Genomic DNA, 19,861 nt, shown 5'->3' with positions numbered 1-19,861 from the left:
TGTGATAGTATTTTCACCTCTCAAAATATCAAAATTTAAAAATAATATTAATTATTTCAGCTCAAATACATTATTATGAAATTATTTCTGGAATACTGATTTTAAATTTCTGATTGCTTTCATAAATATATATATACATCAAAAGGGAAAATATATTGTAGGGCATAGTGGAGAACAACTATTAAAAAATATCAATTGGCTTTGTTAAAATGTTATTTTGATTTTGTTCTTTCATATACTGCTAACTTAACAAATCTAGATGTAGACATTTTTCTGTAACATAAATTATGATACTTGTTTGTATTTTTTGTCACATTTCTCTAAAACAACCTACACATTTAAAAAAATCTGACCTGTTTAATTTTTTTTTAAAGATTTTATTTACTTATTTGAGAAAGAGAGAGAGCACAAGTGGGGTGAAGGGCAGGGGGAGAAGCAGACTCCCCGCTGAGCAGGAAGCCCAATGCAGAACTTGATCCCAGGACTTTGGGGTCATGATCTGAGCCAGAGGCAGATGCTTAACCCACTGGGCAACCCAGGCACTCAAGATTAAATATTCTAAATAGGTTATTAAAATATACCATACAAAAGTAGAAATAAGTGATTCTCTTAAAACACTTTAAATTGGTGCCAAGCACAGATAGGACAGTCTCTTTATCAAAAATTATCTTAGTAATTAAATTAAATATAACTATTAGCTACTTATAAAAATAAATATTGAAAGAAATTAAAACATTTAAATATCCAACCTTACCAACATTTTATTTCTTCTTCACTAATTAATCAACTGTTCTCTTTCCCTCCAGAACGCTTGTAACTTATTTTAAACTTCTATGAGAATCAATTTTCCCCAAAAGAACCTCTGTGCCTTGAGGATAATTTGAGTATGAGAACAACTCCAAATCTCTGTTATATCTTAGTTCTGTTATCTATAATGATTTCTTGAACTAATATAAAGAATACACTTAATAACAACAACTGGGTTTAGAAATTATCTGAGAGGGTGCTTGGATGGCTCGGTGGATTAAGCGTCCTAGTCTTGATTTCCTCTCAGGTTATCATCTCAGGGTCATGGCATTGAGCCCTCCATTGGGCTCCTCACTGAGAATGAAGCCTGCTTAAGGTTCTCTCTCCTTCTCCCTGTTCCTACCCCCCTCAATAAACAAACAAACAAACAAACAATCTGAGAGTCTACTAAAAAGAGTTAGCAAGTAAATCTCCACCTGTCACTAAACTTGTTAATCCTTCAACAGAGGATAGAGTTTTGCACAAATCATTATTTCATAAAATTTGGTCTTAGCAGAAATGGTATGTATAGAAACCATTATCTCCACTTTGAAAGACAAAAATAATAGGCAGGCAACACTATTTCTTCCCTGCAGTTTGAAATCCTTTCTCTTTCGAACTCTTCCCATCTAGCAGAAAGTAGAAATGGAAGGGCAACGTGACAGAAAGCACCACACAACAGCCTGAATACACAGTCTGGAGAGGCAGTGCTCAACACACAACCCAACCATGTTATGCACTTGGAGTTCCAGATGATTGAAGGGAAGAACCCAAATCCTGTAACCAACAGTTTCTCGAATTTGTATTTACATCTGGCTCTTCATTTTGTTTTCAAGTTCACTTTCTTTCTTTTTTTGTCTAGTTTTATTTCTATCTCTCTACACACACAAAGATAGAAGAAAACAATTCCTCATTTTCAGAACAAGAGTAAGTTGATAGACACATTTTCTGAGCCCTGGTTATCTTTTTTTTTTTTTTTTTTAATTTCTAGACTTTCTAAAGAATGATTTTAGGTTTACAGAAAAATTGACCGGAAATTACCAAGAGTTCCCATATCTCCCCTCCCATCCGCCACAGTTTTCTCTATGTTTACATCTTACATTAGTGCAGTATATTAGTTAGAATTGATGAATTAGGGCACTTGGGTGGCTCAGTGGGTTGTGTTTGCCTTCAGCTCAGGTCATGATCTCACGGTCCTGGGATTGAGTCCCACATCGGGCTTCCAGGCCAACGGGGAGTCTGATTCTCCCTCTGCCTCTCCCTCTGCTTGTGCTCTGCCTCTCTCTCTCAATCTCAAATGAATAAATAAAGTCTTAAAAAATAAATAAGTGAATTCTGGTGGTTCTCAATACCAACATTAAAAAAAAGAATTGATGAATTAATATTGATAAACTATCAAATGGCTCTTCATCAACAGTTAATAATGATGGTGTTATTATTATGAGCTTAAGTCTATTGTTTACCTTAAGGTTCACTCTTTGCGTTGTACATTTTATGGGTTTTGACAAGTGAATTACCCACATATAACTATCATTACTGTATCATACAGAAGTTTCACTGCCCTAGAAAATCCCCTGTACTTCAGCTACGAATGTCACTCTCCCTCTCCACCCAAATCTCTAGCAACCACTGATCTTTTTCTGTGTAGAGTTTTGTCTTTTCTAGAATGTCATACAGGTGGAATCCTACAGTGTGAAGACTTTCCAGATTTGCAATATGCTTTTAGGAATCCTCCATGTCTTTTTGTGGTTTGATAGCTTATTTCTTTTTATCACGGAATAGTATTACATAATAATCTTTTGTTTAACCATTTGACATGAAAGTAAATTTATACAATGAGGGAGCGATAGAATTCTAGCTGAAAAGTTTGTAGATGTTCCATTGTCTACTGACATTTAGTTTTATAACAAAAATCAAAATCTTACTGTGATTTTTTTCTCCCTTAAATGTAGCCTAGATTTTTTCTAACTATGCATGTTTTTCTTTTTTAAGAACAAGTATGGTTTATACTAGCATTGCTTTGTGTTACTCCCCAAAACAGCTCTTTCCCTTAAAAAAAAATCTGATCTTTCATCGTCTGTGTCTGATACACTCCCACTCATACCCTTTACCCTTTTGTCCTTTTTCTCTATATTTAGGGAGGATTGTTCAGATTTGTTCTGTAAATGACTCTTTGATATTTTACCTGGTGTCATTTGGAATATTTAGGAAGATTTTTAGTCTGTGATTGTGTTTTGGTATCTTCACAGTCCTCTTTATCCTGAACCATTTTCCTTGAACATGACATCACGGAGTTTGTATTACATGTTGTTAGGCAGGTGCTATTTTGTATGTTTAGCTGTTTGTTTCGTTTACAACAGCAGCAAAAAACAGGCACCTGAGCTTGGTAGAAATCCAGTTGTCTAAAACTATTAGTAATGAAAAGCAGTACTTCCTTGTCTCAACAGCCCTTCTGCACAGTTGTGTTTCTTTGAGGCAGACTCCAAAAGTAAAATAGGTCAGTTCTGGTGAGAATCTGTTCTAGTCTGTCTGATGGTCCCTAGGCCTTTTGCAAAGGATGCAGTATAAGATTCCTTTGCACTAACTGGACTTCTAATTTAATGCCTCAATTCTCTTATTCTACCTCTTCTCTTTTCCTTTTCTCCCCCATGATTTCTCTTTTCTTCCTGCAGGAACAATTATGTTTATTCATTGTCTTTACTCTCTTTAAGGTGCTAATTTTCTTATGTGATGAAAATACTCTGTAGTTTTGGAAAGATTGAGTCCATCTGGGCACTGATATAGGCTTTGTTTGGTTGTGTGTGTGTGTGTGTGTGTGTATTTGTTTAAGGAGGTGGTTTGCTGCTATTTATCTCACTGGAAAGGGAAATCTGAGACATTCCTGCCCTGAACAGAACTGTGCTGTAGATGAGTGCTGAGTGTTGTCTAGGCTTTGGTCGGTATCCTCCAGATGCCAAACTATAGATGGCTTTAGTTTTAAGGTACTGTCAGGAACTCTGTTTCCTCCAATCATATATATTTTTTTAACTTTTTGCAAAGAGTTAGAAGTTGAATAAATTCTGGGAATCTAATACAGGGCATTGTGTTTATAGTTAATACTGTATTATTAAAAATTACCAAATTGCTATTTAAAATCTGCTGAGTGGGTAGATCACCTATGTTCTCACCACAAAAAAGAAATAGTAATTATGTGACGTGATGGAAATGTAAGCTAAATGCTAAGGTGATTTTCCTATTGCAATATCTAAATGTATCAAATTAACACAGTGTGCGCCATAAACTTAAACAATGTTGTATGTCAATGATATCTCAGTAAAGCTAGAAAAATAACCTATTTTGAAAGTCAGCATTGATTCACAGAACCATATTATTTCTAATCATCTTAATGAACTTATCTTAGCAAAAAATATATAAATAAATAAATAAAGTTATTTTCATACCTTCAAAAATTTCTGAGGGCTAATTAAAAAAACAAACAAACAAACAAACAGAATCTTGTCACTTGCAGTGATGTGGATGGAACTGGAGGGTATTATCCTAAGCAAAAAAGTTAATCAGAGAGACAAATATCACATGACATCCCTGAAATGAGGAATTTGAGAAACAAGACAGAGGATCATAGGGGAAAAGGCGAAAAAATGAAACAAGATGAAACCAAAGAGGGAGAGAAATCATAAGAGACTTAATCTCAGGAAACAAACTGAGTGTTGCTGGAGGGGAGGGTTGTGGGAGGGGTAAGATGACTGGGTGATGGACATTAGGGAGGGTGCGTGCTATGGTGAGCGCTGTGAATTGTGTAAGACTGATGATTCACAGACGTGTACCCCTGAAACAAATAATACATTGTATGTTAATAAAAATGCATAGATAGATAGATAGATAAAGTATCTAAAAGAAAAATTTCTGAGGGTTAAACCCCAAGCCATTCCTACTCTGTGGGAATATGGCCGGGAAGCAGGGAACTTCTGAGACTAGTACCCATGGCCTCTCCCTGCAGACCCCTTTTAATTTCCTACCTCTTTTCCCGCAGAGGATGACCCTAAATTTTGTGCCTCCCTGCGTTGTTCTTAGCTCATTAGCTCCCTTCTCCATGCAGTCCCAACCTGCATTTATTTTAAGCTTACCCTGTTCCATCAATCAACCATTTTTTTCTGCCTTCTATATTTTATGTCATTGAACTAATTATGACTTTCCTTCCATTCTCTTTGGTGTGATGTGTTTAGTCTCATTTTTATTTGCTAACATCATTTGATGCTCTCAGAGAGAAAAAAAACTATGTTCATCTTTCTATCTTGAAATAGAAGCACCTAGGAGTCATTTGAAACTAGAAGCCAGTTTAACAGATGAAAAGAAATCGGAGAGCAAATAAATGTACATCCAGAGACAATAAAATATTATTTTACTAGGCCATTTTACCAGCTGTTTCTGGATTTTACTTCTTTCTTTTGATCTTATTGTTTGATAACCCTTAAGTATAATTTGGATCCAGGCAGAAAGTATTCTCTTAGCAATCACACGAATACATGTCCCTTCCAAACTTTTATTGCATTTTTGTTACTTTTGTTTTCATTCCATCTCTAATGGTTACTTTCTTTATCTAGAAATAGCACTGGCTGTCTTCACAATGTCTTTGTGGTTGCTGTCTTTTTATCTGTAATATTTGTCTATATTTGTCTTTCTCCCACATCACAAATCCAGTTTTCAAATAGTCTATTCTGCTATAACACATTCTAACCCCAGAATGGCATGTGTACCTAATTTCCTACCTGGTTTCTTTTTTCAGGGAAAAGTATAAGCAACTCATTTTCTCCATTTTAACTATTTATACTCAGGCAGACATTATTGTTCTTGAATAAAGTGCACAATAATTTTTTGAAAAAGGTGATTTTCTACTTGCATTTTTACATAATACAGGTCATTTTAATAGGAAGAATGTCTTCAATAAGTCTTTCTAAAACTATAAATATTCACCTGAAATGCTCACGAATTTAGATTGGTGGCCCCCACATTTTATGTTTCCTTTGATTTTTAGTTTTTAATGTATTTTTCTGTGGTAATTTCCCTTTTTTTTATTTTAAAACGACCTCAGATTAACAGAAGATTTTCAACTACAGCACAAAACATTTTTTTTTTCCTGAGCCACTTGAAAGTTGTTGACCTGATGCCCCAATACTTGAGTATATTAGACAAATAATATTCTCTTAGACAAGCACAACTTAACCATTGAAACAAGAAAATTAACATGAATATATTGTTACATTCTAAATTGTGGACACCCATTCAAATTTTATCCATAATCTGAATAACAGCTTCATAGCAAAAGGATCCATTTTAAAATCATGTCTTGTATTTTGTCATTTTTCCTTGATTCCTTCAGTCTGAACCAAAACCTCATGCTTTCTATGACTGTCATGATCATGACTTTAAAAATTATATTATTATTCCTTTACTTAGCAGAACATGTTTCAGTTTGCATTAGTAATTTTCTTCCTGATTCAATTTAAATAATGCATCCTAATAGAAATATCACAGAAGTGATGCTTTGTTCTGATTGCATTTAATCAGATGGTGGACCACATTAATCTTTGCCGTCACTGTTAATGTTCACTTTGATAATTGATTAAGTTGGTGTATTCCAGGATCTATCTATACACATACATGTATTTGCATAAATACATATACACATACACACTTGTGTATATTCATATATATATATTAATTTACATCTCTATCTTTAATTATCTACTGAAAATCATGGTTCACACTGATATTTCTGATACCATAGGTTTATTCTAGCTGCTGAGTTACCATATTTTAACTTCCTCATCTGATAGTAAGATACCTGGCTCCCTTTATCCTCAAAATAATGATGTATTTGATTAACATGTAATAAATCTCCCTTGTCTGCTGCCACATCCTCTCCCACACAAATGCCCTCAGGTCATGATCAGACTCTGACTGACCATGCCAGGATGTGCCCATGTGGACACTCTCCTCACCCTTCTCTAATACTCCACATCAGCTGCCCAACTTGAGGAATATCCTCCTCACTCACTTTGGCTCCGGCATTCTGTGTGTGTCTATATATCCCTTCCCCGCAGATGTCCTTCTCATCCTGTCTAGTTTACCACATTCCCCATAGTCATCTCAACATGGACACCCATCTTTTGTTGCCTGACTGAATGGCTTTAAGGCTGCATTTTCAGGAAAAAAATGGAAGGAAAGAGAATAGAAGGAAGAAACTAAATCCTATTTTTATGTCATAGTTTTCAAACTTTCTTCAAGTATCAACAAATAATTTAAAATGTGGATTTAAAGTCATCAAGTTTATTTTTGTCAATTAAAAAATAAAATAAGGAGCACCTGGGTGGTTCATTCGGTCAAGTGGCCAACTCTTGATTTTGGCTCAGGTCCTGATCTCGGGGTCCTGAGGTGGAGCCCTACATAGGGCCCCATGCTCAACAGGGAGTCTGCGATTATCTCTCCCATTCTCCGTCTGCCCCTGCCCACTCTCCTTCTCTCTCAAATAAATAAACAAATAAATAAAATTTTTTTAATGTAAAAATAAATAAATACAATTAATATCTCTCCTTGTGACATAACTACATATATATGTGACATGTACATACAGATGTACATGTATATAGATGTAAATACAACATTTTTTGAGATTTAGTCTTTCAATTGCATTCTATGTCTTTAAAAAGGGTGAGGTTTTAATACAACATTACGCTAAACATTTCTTAGAATCATTTTCATGAACACTTGAGCTGTTTTTTGTTTGTTTCTTTGTTTGCTTGAGCTTTGCCTTGTGAATAATTTTTTCCTAGTATGAAGTGCAATAATATAATTGCCAAGTCTTTGCAATGCACTTTGTTTTTTTGCCTTTATGCATCTCTGAATTTAAAAGGTATGTTCTCTTTCTTTAAAGGACATCTAAAAAATCATGCTGCTGAAAACATCTGCAGGTACTGTTGTTAGCTTTTCAGGGCCAACGATGGCTAATGTAATGAACAATTTAAAGGCACAATTTGCCATATGGATGCTATAGCAATTATTTTCTCCATTGCTAAACATAGCAGTGTATTAGATGGATTTAACAGCTTTTGCCCTGGCACAGGGAAGTAGCAGATTGGCCAAGGATGGCTAAACAGGTGCTCTCTGTAATGGCAATAGAATATCTACAATCTTCTCTGAGCTTCATTCTCTACAAAGTTTTCGAATATACATATCAATAGCTAAGATAGAAAGATCAAGATTGCTGCTCTGATCTGCCATAGACCAGAAGCTTAGGGTATAGACAGTGCTTTATAAACTTTATGGTCCTGTGTCCACTTCATTCTTTATATCCATCTCCACTGTCTCTGCCTTGGTCAGGGCCAGTCTATCTCCCATCTGGACTATAATAATAAATTCTTGTTTTCTCTGTCCCTAAGCTTTTGTCATCCATTCCACAACTCACCATGTTGTGTTGGTTCGCTACACCCATGATCAGAAATCTGTAATGGCTCCCTCAGCTTCATAAAGTAAATTCCAAATACTTTGTATCACATCGAAGAGATTCCACGATCTAATCCAAGACTACTTTAAAAACAATGCTTTTTATTTTCAAGTTGCTTTATACTTTTAGTATGTTTTTAAACTTTCTAAAGAGAGAATTAATTTAATTTAATCAATTTAATTTATTTTGATTAATTCTCTTAAAATTATATATATAACATGTATTTTATATATATATATATAATATACATATATATAACACACACATACACACATATTTCAAGTCAGTGTCTGCTCTAGTTTTGAAATTTGGAATTAAGGTTTAGTGTCCTGAATTCATTCACTTTCTTTCTACTGAAGAAAAGAACACACACCTAAGTAGTCAAATGGGAACCACATAGCACTCTTGTGTGTTTCATAATCAGACAAAGAACACATGTGATAACCACTGGAATAAATAATAACACTTATACCTCAGAACACTGTGATTTACTTTATTACCACATGAAATTTAGACTTTGAAACCAGGCTGGCTTTCTGCCTTTAGGAGGAGATTTCTGCATTTGATTGTAGGCATGTTGAAGAGGCAAGGGCTGAAGTCTGTTTTATAGAATATAAAATACCATGTTCCCAACTTAAGTCAAAGCCTCAATTAGTTACTCCCTTGATAATTACTCTTCTGTGGAAACATGTTATTTTCCTTATTGACCTAGTAAAGCCTCTGGTCAACTTGGGATGCCAGTGCCACATTTTAGGGAGAGACAAGTACTTCAGAGGAATCCTTCTCCTAGCACAGGACTCAATATTTCTGCTTTCAGAACCTTCCTGGAATCATTAGGAAGTGCCATGAAGCCCAGAGGACACTGAAATGCATTCGAACAGATATCTCTAACACATCCTAAAGCCTATGCTGAATTTTTACCTTCATTCTATTTTTCACCACCACTATCTAAAATTATATATAATTTTATATAAAATCTATATAATATATAATATATAATACATAATATAAATTAAATATAAATATAAATATATAAATATATATAGTTAATTCTGTAATACTTAAACTTAAAGGATGAGCTCAAAAGAGATAGTAAAAAAATGCTTCCCTTTTTAGGCAACGTCCACAGAGAAATTAAAGTCCCAAAAATAAAGGCACTGACTCTCGCTAAATTAAAATAAGAAAAATCACTACCCACTCCCCTCACTGTTTTATTTATTCCAGTTTCAGCCAAAGAATTCACAGTCAGATGGAGCAGGCAGTCTCATAGTGGCAGCTGAACATGGGGCCATGTCCCCCCAACATGATGCACTTCCATCAACATTTTATTGGAAGATGAATTAACGTGATACTAGTGCTCTTGTGTTTTCCTTCTTCCAAAGGCTGTGAGTCGATGGAGCACAGAGAGTTTATCTCAAGCTAAACAATATTCCCTAGATTCATATTACTGTGAACAGCAAAAGAAAAAGCAGTTTTCATGTTCTCTAGGAAACAGAGAATAACCTAGAAAATATGAATGATTGGTTTTAGCTTTTCCAGATTCCCAGATACTCTGTGTACATATTTTAGAGTTCAATACCTTAGACTTACATTAAGTCAAAAGAAATCTAACAGTTAATTGTGACTTTATACTTCTCTTGGGGTAACATAATCATGAGGTAAAAGATTCATGCTTTCTCCTTTCTCACATAGTGACACATAAGACAAACTTATTGTCTCACAAATTTAAACATTTGTAAATATTTAGAAATAACAAAGAAGCCTTTTTTAAAAACAGGATGCCTGGGTGGCTCAGTCAGTTAAACAGCTGCCTTCGGCTCAGGTTAGGATCCCGGGTCCCGGAATCGAGCCCCACATCAGGCTTCCTCTCCCGCTGCAGGTCCCCTTGCTTGTGCTCTCTTGCTCTCTCTCTCTCTCTCCAACAAGTAAATATTAAATAAAGATCTATTTTTTAAAAAAAGAGGGGTGCCTGGGTGGCTCAGTGGGTTAAAGCCTCTGCCTTCGGGTCAGGTCATGATCTTGGGGTCCTGGGATCGAGCATTGCATGGGGTTCTCTGCTCAGCAGAGAGCCTGCTTCCTTCTCTCTCTCTGCCTGCTTGTGATCTCTGTCTGTCAAATAAATAAATAAAATCTTAAAAAAAATAAAATTAAAAGAAAAAATATTGAAAAAAAATTTCTACTAGTAATCAAATAATTATAACACCTCCGGGATTCAGGACTTACAGGAACTTTTTTTGTTCTTAAAAATCTATCCTTCATGTTTAAAACAATTTCCTTTTTATATCTGTTTAATTTTATGTGCTATGCATCTTGATGATCAATAAATTTGGGCTCTTCTTAACTGCACAGGCTATACTTGTTTTTGTTTTTTGTTTTTTTTTATCTTTTTTTAAATTTTTTTTTTATAAACATATAATGTATTTTTATACCCAGGGGTACAGGTCTGTGAATCACCAGGTTCACACACTGCACAGCACTCACCATAGCACATACCCTCCCCAATGTCCATAACATCACCCCCCTCTCCTGACCCCACTCCCCCTAGCAACCCTCAGTTTGTTTTGTGAGATTAAGAGTCACTTATGGTTTGTCTCCCTTCCGATCCCATCTTGTTTTATTTATTCTTCTCCTACCTCCCCAATTCCCCACATTGCATCTCCACTTCCTCATATCAGGGAGATCATATGAAAGTTGTCTTTCTCCGATTGACTTATTTCACTAAGCATGATAACCTCTAGTTCCATCCACATCATCACAAATGGCAAGATTTCATTTCTTTTGATGCTGCATAGTATTCCATTGTATATATATATATACCACTCTTCTTTATCCATTCATCTGTTGATGGACATCTAGGTTCTTTCCATAGTTTGGCTATTGTAGACATTGCTGCTATAAACATTCGGGTGCACTACGACCCTTTGGATCACTACGTTTGTATCTTTAGGGTAAATACCCAGCAGTGCAATTGCTGGGTCATAGGGTAGTTCTATTTTCAACTTTTTGAGGAAACTCCATGCTGTTTTCCAGAGTGGTTGCACCAGCTTGCATTCCCACCAACAGTGTAGGAGGGTTCCCCTTTCTCTGCATCCTCGCCAGCATCTGTTATTTCCTGACTTGTTAAGTTTAGCCATTCTGACTGGTGTGAGGTGATATCTCATGGTGGTTTTGATTGGTATCTCCCTGATGCCGAGTGATATGGAGCACTTTTTCATGTGTCTGTTGGCCATCTGGATGTCTTCTTTGCAGAAATGTCTGTTCATGTCCTCTGCCCATTTCTTGATTGGATTATTTGTTCTTTGGGTGTTGAGTTTGCTAAGTTCTTTATAGATTTTGGACACTAGCCCTTTATCTGATATGTCATTTGCAAATATCTTCTCCCATTCTGTCAGTTGTCTTTTGGTTTTGTTCACTGTTTCCTTTGCTGTGCAAAAGCTTTTGATCTTGAGGAAATCCCAAAAGTTCATTTTTGCCCTTGCTTCCCTTGCCTTTGGTGATGTTCCTAGGAAGATGTTGCTGCGGCTGAGGTCGAAGAGGTTGCTGCCTGTGTTCTCCTCAAGGATTTTGATGGATTCCTTTCTCACATTGAGATCCTTCATCCATTTTGAGTCTATTTTCATGTGTGGTGTAAGGAAATGATCCAATTTCATTTTTCTGCATGTGGCTGTCCAATTTTCCCAACACCATTTGTTGAAGAGGCTGTCTTTTTTCCATTGGACATTCTTTCCTGCTTTGTCGAAGATGAGTTGACCATAGAGTTGAGGGTCTATTTCTGGGCTCTCTATTCTGTTCCATTGATCTATGTGTCTGTTTTTGTGCCAGTACCATGCTGTCTTGATGATGACAGCTTTGTAATAGAGCTTGAAGTCTGGAATTGTGATGCCACAAACCTTGGCTTTCTTTTTCAATATTCCTTTGGCTATTCGAGGTCTTTTCTGGTTCCATATAAATTTTAGGATTATTTGTTCCATTTCTTTGAAAAAAATGGGTGGGATTTTGATAGGGATTGCATTAAATGTGTAGATTGCTTTAGGTAGCATAGACATTTTCACAATATTTATTCTTCCAATCCAGGAGCATGGAACATTTTTCCATTTCTTTGTGTCTTCCTCAATTTCTTTCATGAGTACTTTATAGTTTTCTGTGTATAGATTCTTAGCCTCTTTGGTTAGGTTTATTCCTAGGTATCTTATAGTTTTGGGTGCAACTGTAAATGGGATTGACTCCTTAATTTCTCTTTCTTCTGTCTTGTTGTTGGTGTAGAGAAATGCAACTGATTTCTGTGCATTGATTTTATATCCTGACACTTTACTGAATTCCTGTACAAGTTCTAGCACTTTTGAAGTGGAGTCTTTTGGGTTTTCCACATATAGTATCATATCATCTGTGAAGAGTGATAGTTTGACTTCTTCTTTGCCTATTTGGATGCCTTTAATTTCTTTTTGTTGTCCGATTGCTGAGGCTAGGACTTCTAGTACTATGTTGAATAGCAGTGGTGATAATGGACATCCCTGCCATGTTCCTGACCTTAGCGGAAAAGCTTTCAGTTTTTCTCCATTGAGTATGATATTTGTGGTGGGTTTTATAGATGGCTTTGATAATATTGAGGTATGTGCCGTCTATCCCTACACTTTGAAGAGTTTTGATCAGGAAGGGATGCTGTACTTTGTCAAATGCTTTTTCAGCATCTATGGAGAGTATCATATGGTCCTTGTTCTTTCTTTTATTAATGTGCTGTATCACATTGATTGATTTTTGGATGTTGAATCAATCTTGCAGCCGTGGAATAAATCCCACTTGGTCGTTGTGAATAATCCATTTAATGTACTGTTGAATCCTATTGGCTAGTATTTTGGCGAGAATTTTCGCATCTGCGTTCATCAAGGATATTGGTCTGTAGTTCTCTTTTTTGATGGGATCCTTGTCTGGTTTTGGGATCAAGGTGATGCTGGCCTCATAAAATGAGTGTGGAAGTTTTCCTTCCATTTCTATTTTTTGGAACAGTTTCAGAATAGGAATTAGTTCTTCTTTAAATGTTTGGTAGAATTCCCCTGGGAAGCCATCTGGCCCCAGGCTTTTGTTTGTTTGTAGATTTTTTTTTTTTTTTTTTTAGATTTTTTTATTATTTATTTGACAGAGAGAGAGAGAGAGATCACAAGTAGGTGAGAGGCAGGCAGAGAGAGAGAGAGAGAGGAGGAAGCAGGCTCCCCACTGAGCAGAGAGCCTGATACGGGGCTCGATCCCAGGACCCTGGGATCACGACCTGAGCTGAAGGCAGAGGCTTTAACCCACTGAGCCACCCAGGTGCCCCTGTTTGTAGATTTTTGATGACTGTTTCAGTCTCCTTACTGGTTATGGGTCTGTTCAGGTTTTCTAATTCTTCCAGGTTCAGTTGTGGTAGTTTATATATCTCTAGGAATGCATCCATTTCGTCCAGATTGTCAAATTTGTTGGCGTAGAGTTGCTCATAGTATGTTCTTATAATTGTCTGTATTTCTTTGGTGTTAGTTGTGATCTCTCCTCTTTCATTCATGATTTTATTTATTTGGGTCCTTTCTCTTTTCTTTTTGATAAGTCTGGCCAGGGGTTTATCGATTTTATTAATTCTTTCAAAGAACCAGCTCCTAGTTTCGTTGATTTGTTCTATTGTTTTTTTGGTTTCTATTTCATTGATTTCTGCTCTGATCTTTATGATTTCTCTTCTCCTGCTGGGTTTAGGCTTTCTTTCTTGTTCTTTCTCCAGCTCTTTTAGGTGTAGGGTTAGGTTGTGTACCTGAGACCTTCCTTGTTTCTTGAGAAAGGCTTGTACCACTATATATTTTCCTCTCAGGACTGCCTTTGTTGTGTCCCACAGATTTGAACCGTTGTGTTTTCATTATCATTTGTTTCCATGAATTTTTTCAATTCTTCTTTAATTTCCTGGTTGACCCTTTCATTCTTTAGAATGATGCTGTTTAGCCTCCATGTATTTGGGTTCTTTCCAAATTTCCTCTTGTGATTGAGTTCTAGCTTCAGAGCATTGTGGTCTGAAAATATGCAGGGAATGATTCCAATCTTTTGATAACGGTTGAGACCTGATTTAGGACCAAGAATGTGATCTATTCTGGAGAATGTTCCATGTGCACTAGAGAAGAATGTGTATTCTGTTGCTTTGGGATGAAATGTTCTGAATATATCTGTGATGTCCATCTGGTCCAGTGTGTCATTTAAGGCCTTTATTTCCTTGTTGATCTTTTGCTTGGATGATCTGTCCATTTCAGTGAGGGGAGTGTTAAAGTCCCCTACTATTATTGTGTTATTGTCGATGTGTTTCTTTGATTTTGTTATTAATTGGTTTATATAGTTGGCTGCTCCCACGTTAGGGGCATAGATATTTAAAATTGTTAGCTCTTCTTGTTGGACAGATCCTTTGAGTATGATATAGTGTCCTTCCTCATCTCTTACGATAGTCTTTGGCTTAAAATCTAATTGATCTGATATAAGGGTTGCCACTCCTGCTTTCTTCTGATGTCCATTAGCATGGTAAATTGTTTTCCACCCCCTCACTTTAAATCTGGAGGTGTCTTTGGGTTTAAAATGAGTTTCTTGTAGGCAACATATTGATGGGTTGTGTTTTTTTATCTATTCTGATACCCTGTGGCTTTTGATTGGGGCATTTAGCCCATTTACATTCAGGGTAACTATTGAGAGATATGAATTTAGTGCCATTTTATTGCCTGTAAGGTGACTGTTACTGTATATTTTCTCTGTTCCTTTCTGATCTACTACTTTTAGGCTCTCTCTTTGCTTAGAGGACCCTTTTCAATATTTCCTGTAGAGCTGGTTTGGTGTTTGCAAATTCTTTCAGTTTTTGTTTGTCCTGGAAGCTTTTTATCTCTCCTTCTATTTTCAATGATAGCCTAGTTGGATATAGTATTCTTGGCTGCATGTTTTTCTCATTTAGTGCTTGAATAGATCATGCCAGCTCTTTCTGGCCTGCCAGGTCTCTGTGGATAAGTCTGCTGCCAATCTAATATTTTTACCATTGTATGTTACAGACTTCTTTTCCTGGGCTGCTTTCAGGATTTTCTCTTTGTCACTAAGACTTGTAAATTTTACTATTAGGTGACAGGATGTGGACCTATTCTTGTTGATATTGAGGGGGGTTCTCTGCACCTCCTGGATTTTGATGCTTGTTCCCTTTGCCATATTAGGGATATTCTCTACAATAATTCTCTCCAAAATACCTTCTGCTCTCCTCTCTCTTCTTCTTCTGGAATCCTAATTATTCTAATGTTGTTTCGTCTTATGGTGTCACTTATCTCTCGAGTTCTCCCCTTGTGGTCCAGTAGCTGTTTGTCCCTCTTTTGCTCAGCTTCTTTATTCTCTGTCATTTGGTCTTCAATATCGCTAATTCTTTCTTCTGCCTCATTTATCCTAGCAGTAAGAGCCTCCCTTTTTTATTGCACCTCATTAATAGCTTTTTTGATTTCAACTTGGTTAGATTTTAGTTCTTTTATTTCTCCAGAAAGGGCTTTTATCTCTCCAAAGAGCGTTTCTCTAATATCTTCCATGCCTTTTTCGAGCCCGGCTAGAACCTTGAGAATCGTCATTCTGAACTCTGTATCTGACATATTACCAAAGTCTGTATTGATTAGGTCCCTAGCCTTCGGTACTGCCTCTTGTTATTTTTTTTTGTGGTGAGTTTTCCTGCCTTGTCATTTTGTCCAGATAAGAGTATATGAAGGAGCAAATAAAATACTGAAAGGGTCGCAAAGACCCCAGGAAAATGCGCTTTAACCAAATCAGAAGAGACCCCAAATTGTGGGAGGGAGAAAGCGGATAAAAAGAAGTTCAGAAAAAAAAAAATTTAAAAATAAAACAATTAAAGAAAAAATATTTATATATATTAGATAAAGTAGTTTAAAAACGTTAAAAAAGAAAAGGGTAAAAGTTAAAAAAATTTTAGCAGAAGAAAAAAATATTGAAAAAATATTAAATTAACCGTAGGACTAAAGAATCATTGGGGAAAAGCCAGGAGTTTCGTGCTTTGCTTTCTCCTCCACTGGAATTCTGCTGCTCTCCTTGGTAGATGAACTTTGTCTTGGCTAGATTTCTTGTTGGTCTTCTGGGGGAGGGGCCTGTTGTAGTGATTCTCAAGTGTCTTTGCCCCAGGCGGAATTGCACTGCCCTTACTAGGGGCTGGGCTGAGTAGTCTGCTCAGGTTCACTTTTGGGAGTTTTTTTCCCCTGAATGCTTTCCGTAGAGTTCTGGAGGATGGGAATGAAAATGGCGGCCTCCCAGTCCCCGCCTGGAGGAGCCCAGAGCTCGGGGCCCCAGTCCTCAGTGCACCCTCAGAGAAAAGAGCCCAATCACTCCTGTCTCCCTGGCCTCTGGCTGTGCTCTGAGTTCCCCCAGCCTGTGACTGGTTCAAGGTAACCAGAAGCTGAGGGCTCACTCCTCAGCTCTGTCTCTGTAGCCGGCATCTCTGGTCTAATACCTGAGAGCTTTGCAACACTCAGACACCCCCGATCCTTCTGTGACCCTGTGAGACCTAGGGCCATGCTGGCCCCGCATGGGCTTCACCCCGGTTTAGCCTCTGGAGCAATGTCTCTCAGTGGAGCAGACTTTTAAAAGTCCTGATTTTGTGCTCCGTTGCTCCACTGTTTCCTGGGAGCTGGCCCCTCCCCCTGCAGTCTATCTTCCCATCGCTTTGGATTCACTTCTCCACCAGTCCTACCTTTCAGAAAGTGGTCGATTTTCTCTTACAAGAATTGCTGTTCTTCTTCTCTTTGATCTCCTGTTGTATTTGTAGGTGTTTGCAATCTTTAGATAAGCTATCTAGCTGATCTCCTGCTACCTGATGTAGTCTCAGCCTGCTACTTCTCCGCCATCTTCTCCCTAGAAACCGGCTCTCCTTGTCTTATTAGCATTGTTAATCAAACTTATACTCAAACTTACACTCTCTAATCAAAATTAAATGCCTTTCATTTTCAAGGCCTAGCTCTAAGTTCTGACTCCTCTCTATTTCTTCACCTCTAAGAAAATCTCAGTTCATTTTTATCTCTATGATATAATGGGCAGAGATGTTTCCCAGTCTGGGATTCCTTAGGCCAGTGGCTTCCAGCATTGCTGCACATCTGAATTATCTGAGGAGTTTTATAAATATTGGTGCTTTTATAAATTTGTATAAATTATAAATATTGGTGCTTTGTTGCATGCCCTATTATCTAGGTTAAAATCAGGTATGAATTTCTTTTTTAAAGATGATTTCAATGTGCTTAGGATTCATTCATTGGCTTATGGATCATGGACTTCATTTTTGAATAGTTTTGGTTTCTTTTTTCTATCTTATTCAAGCAAGATAAATGTCTATGAGAAAATGAGTAGAAAAACAAAGAGGAAAATTGTGCACAAGTAATCAAGAAAATGTATATTGAAATCACAAATGATTTTAAAGTATCCTAACTAATGAGGTATTGTGTTTATTTATTTTTTAATATTGGTACAAAAGAATATCCTTTTTATCTTTACAGAGGACCAAGAATCAGAATGCTTTTGTACTTTTTAACAGCAATACAAGAAAATAAAAAATAATAAAGAAATGTCTTTAAAATTCAGAAAAAAATTCCAGCTAAAATTTTCTACCAAATGTAGATGTTAATTAAGTGAAAGTATGTTAAAAAAAATGTGAACAAGCAAATTGTCAAAAGCTTCATATCTTTATGCACCATTTCTCAAGAAATTACTAAACGATATGTTCCAGTAAAATAAAGAAATAAGCTAAGAGTGAAATAAGTCAAGCAGAGAGAGTCAGTTATCATACAGTTTCACTTACTTATGGAGTATAAGGAATAACACAGAGGACATTGGGTGAAGAAGAGTAGAAATAAGTTGGGGGAAATGAGAGGGGGAGACAAAACATGAGAGACTGTGGACTCTGAGAAACAGACTGAGGGTTTTGGAGGGGAGGGGGATGGGGGGTTGGGTGAGCAACCCAACCCCCCATCCCCCTCCCCTCCAAAACCCTCAGTTTGTGGTGGGTATTAAGGAGGGCATGTATTGCATGGAGCACTGGGTGTGATGCATAAACAATGAATTTTGGAACACACACACACAAATTAAATTAAATTAAATTTTTAAAAGGGCAATTGGGTTAGAAATATAAAAACAAATATCAAGGAAACAGGGCAAATATACAATAAATTAAAAAAATCAAAAGAAAGAAGCTAAGAAAGAAAAAAGTAGGGGGGCCATGAAAGGAGATCCCACAGATGAGAGGTGGTGGCAATCCTCAATATAATGATTATGGGAGATCATAAGATCACTGCTATGCTCCAAGATAAAGCTAATGAAATATGTGATGAGCCTGGATGGTAAATCCCCAAAGAATCCATTATATCAGTTGAAGTGATTATTTCTCGCGAGATCCATTTTTTTTTTTTTTTTTCATTCCTATAGATATTTAGGGCAAGGTGCTGCTCTTAGGTAAGGCTCATATATTAGTTTTTGTGTGTGGCATTATCTACTAGGTAGAGTTTAACTCAGAGTTCTTTTAATCCCTACCATGTTAATATTTCAGTGTTGTTGATTTACATACCTGTCAGCCTAGTAACAAAATCTGTAGCCAGATAATGGAATGCTTTGGATATAATGTCATGTGAAGATCATGAGACAACTTGATAGGATGGCATAAAAATGATTCCTAGAATCAGACCAGTGGTTCAAATTCTAAATGCACTATATATTAGCACCTTATGTAATCCTCTATGAGCTTTAATTCCCTGTTTTGCAAATGATGAACTATTACCCACTTTCAGTGATATATGGATTAAATGGTATCTATGAATCTGTACCATATCTGGTAACAAGAAGTACCCATCAATTTATAAGATCTTATTTCTTCTGCCCTGCTAGGTGATAATCTTGATATGTCTTCTTCAAATTGCTGTACACACAGTTTTAAATACTTAGTAAAGGAATGAAAAAAATAGATCTTATATAAACAAAAATTATTGGTATTATGGTGAATGCTAAATTAGGCATTTACAGGGGACTTCTGGAATGCGGGAGCGATATTCTCTACAAATTCACTGCTCCAAAAAAAAGCAGAAAATATACTGGGAAAATGGTCAAAATGAACCTTCAGAGGCTCTGAAAAGCTTGCAACACACTGAGAAATGTGTATTTAAGTGAAACTGATAGGTTTCTCTAAAAACAGAGGACATTTAAATATGGCTCCATTTTTGAGCTTTTGGTAGCCTTAAAAACCAACAGCCTCTCAACCACAGAAGCCCTACAATCCAGCAGCCTCGCAGGTATCAAAGGCCGGCTTCTCAGAAAGTCCATCTCCAAAGTTGTTACTTTTACTTGGGCTACTCCCTAGGGGAACCCCACTCAGAGGGTCTGTCATCATCAGACTTTGATTGGAAACTCCCTTAGCGGGGGAAATCCTACCTGAGGGCATTTGTTGAAAATGATCACAAGAAACTGTTGAACACTCCTGTTGCTTAAGGCTATGATACCAGTCGGGCAAACAAGATCTTGAGCAAAAATTTTAAAAGAAGATCTGAGGAATGAGAAGCTCGTAGGCAG

The 19,861-nt window shown here is 36.7% G+C and overlaps 1 protein-coding gene across 3 annotated transcripts in view; it reads left to right on the top strand.

Moving 5' to 3' along the window:
* Positions 1 to 19,861, top strand: part of GLRA3 (glycine receptor alpha 3) — a 200,244-nt gene that overhangs the window by 56,289 nt on the left and 124,094 nt on the right. The window lies entirely within an intron of this gene.

This window comes from Lutra lutra, chromosome 2 (assembly GCF_902655055.1).
Source record: "Lutra lutra chromosome 2, mLutLut1.2, whole genome shotgun sequence".
Lineage (NCBI taxonomy): Eukaryota > Metazoa > Chordata > Mammalia > Carnivora > Mustelidae > Lutra > Lutra lutra.
This window is presented reverse-complemented; position numbering and strand designations above follow the sequence as displayed.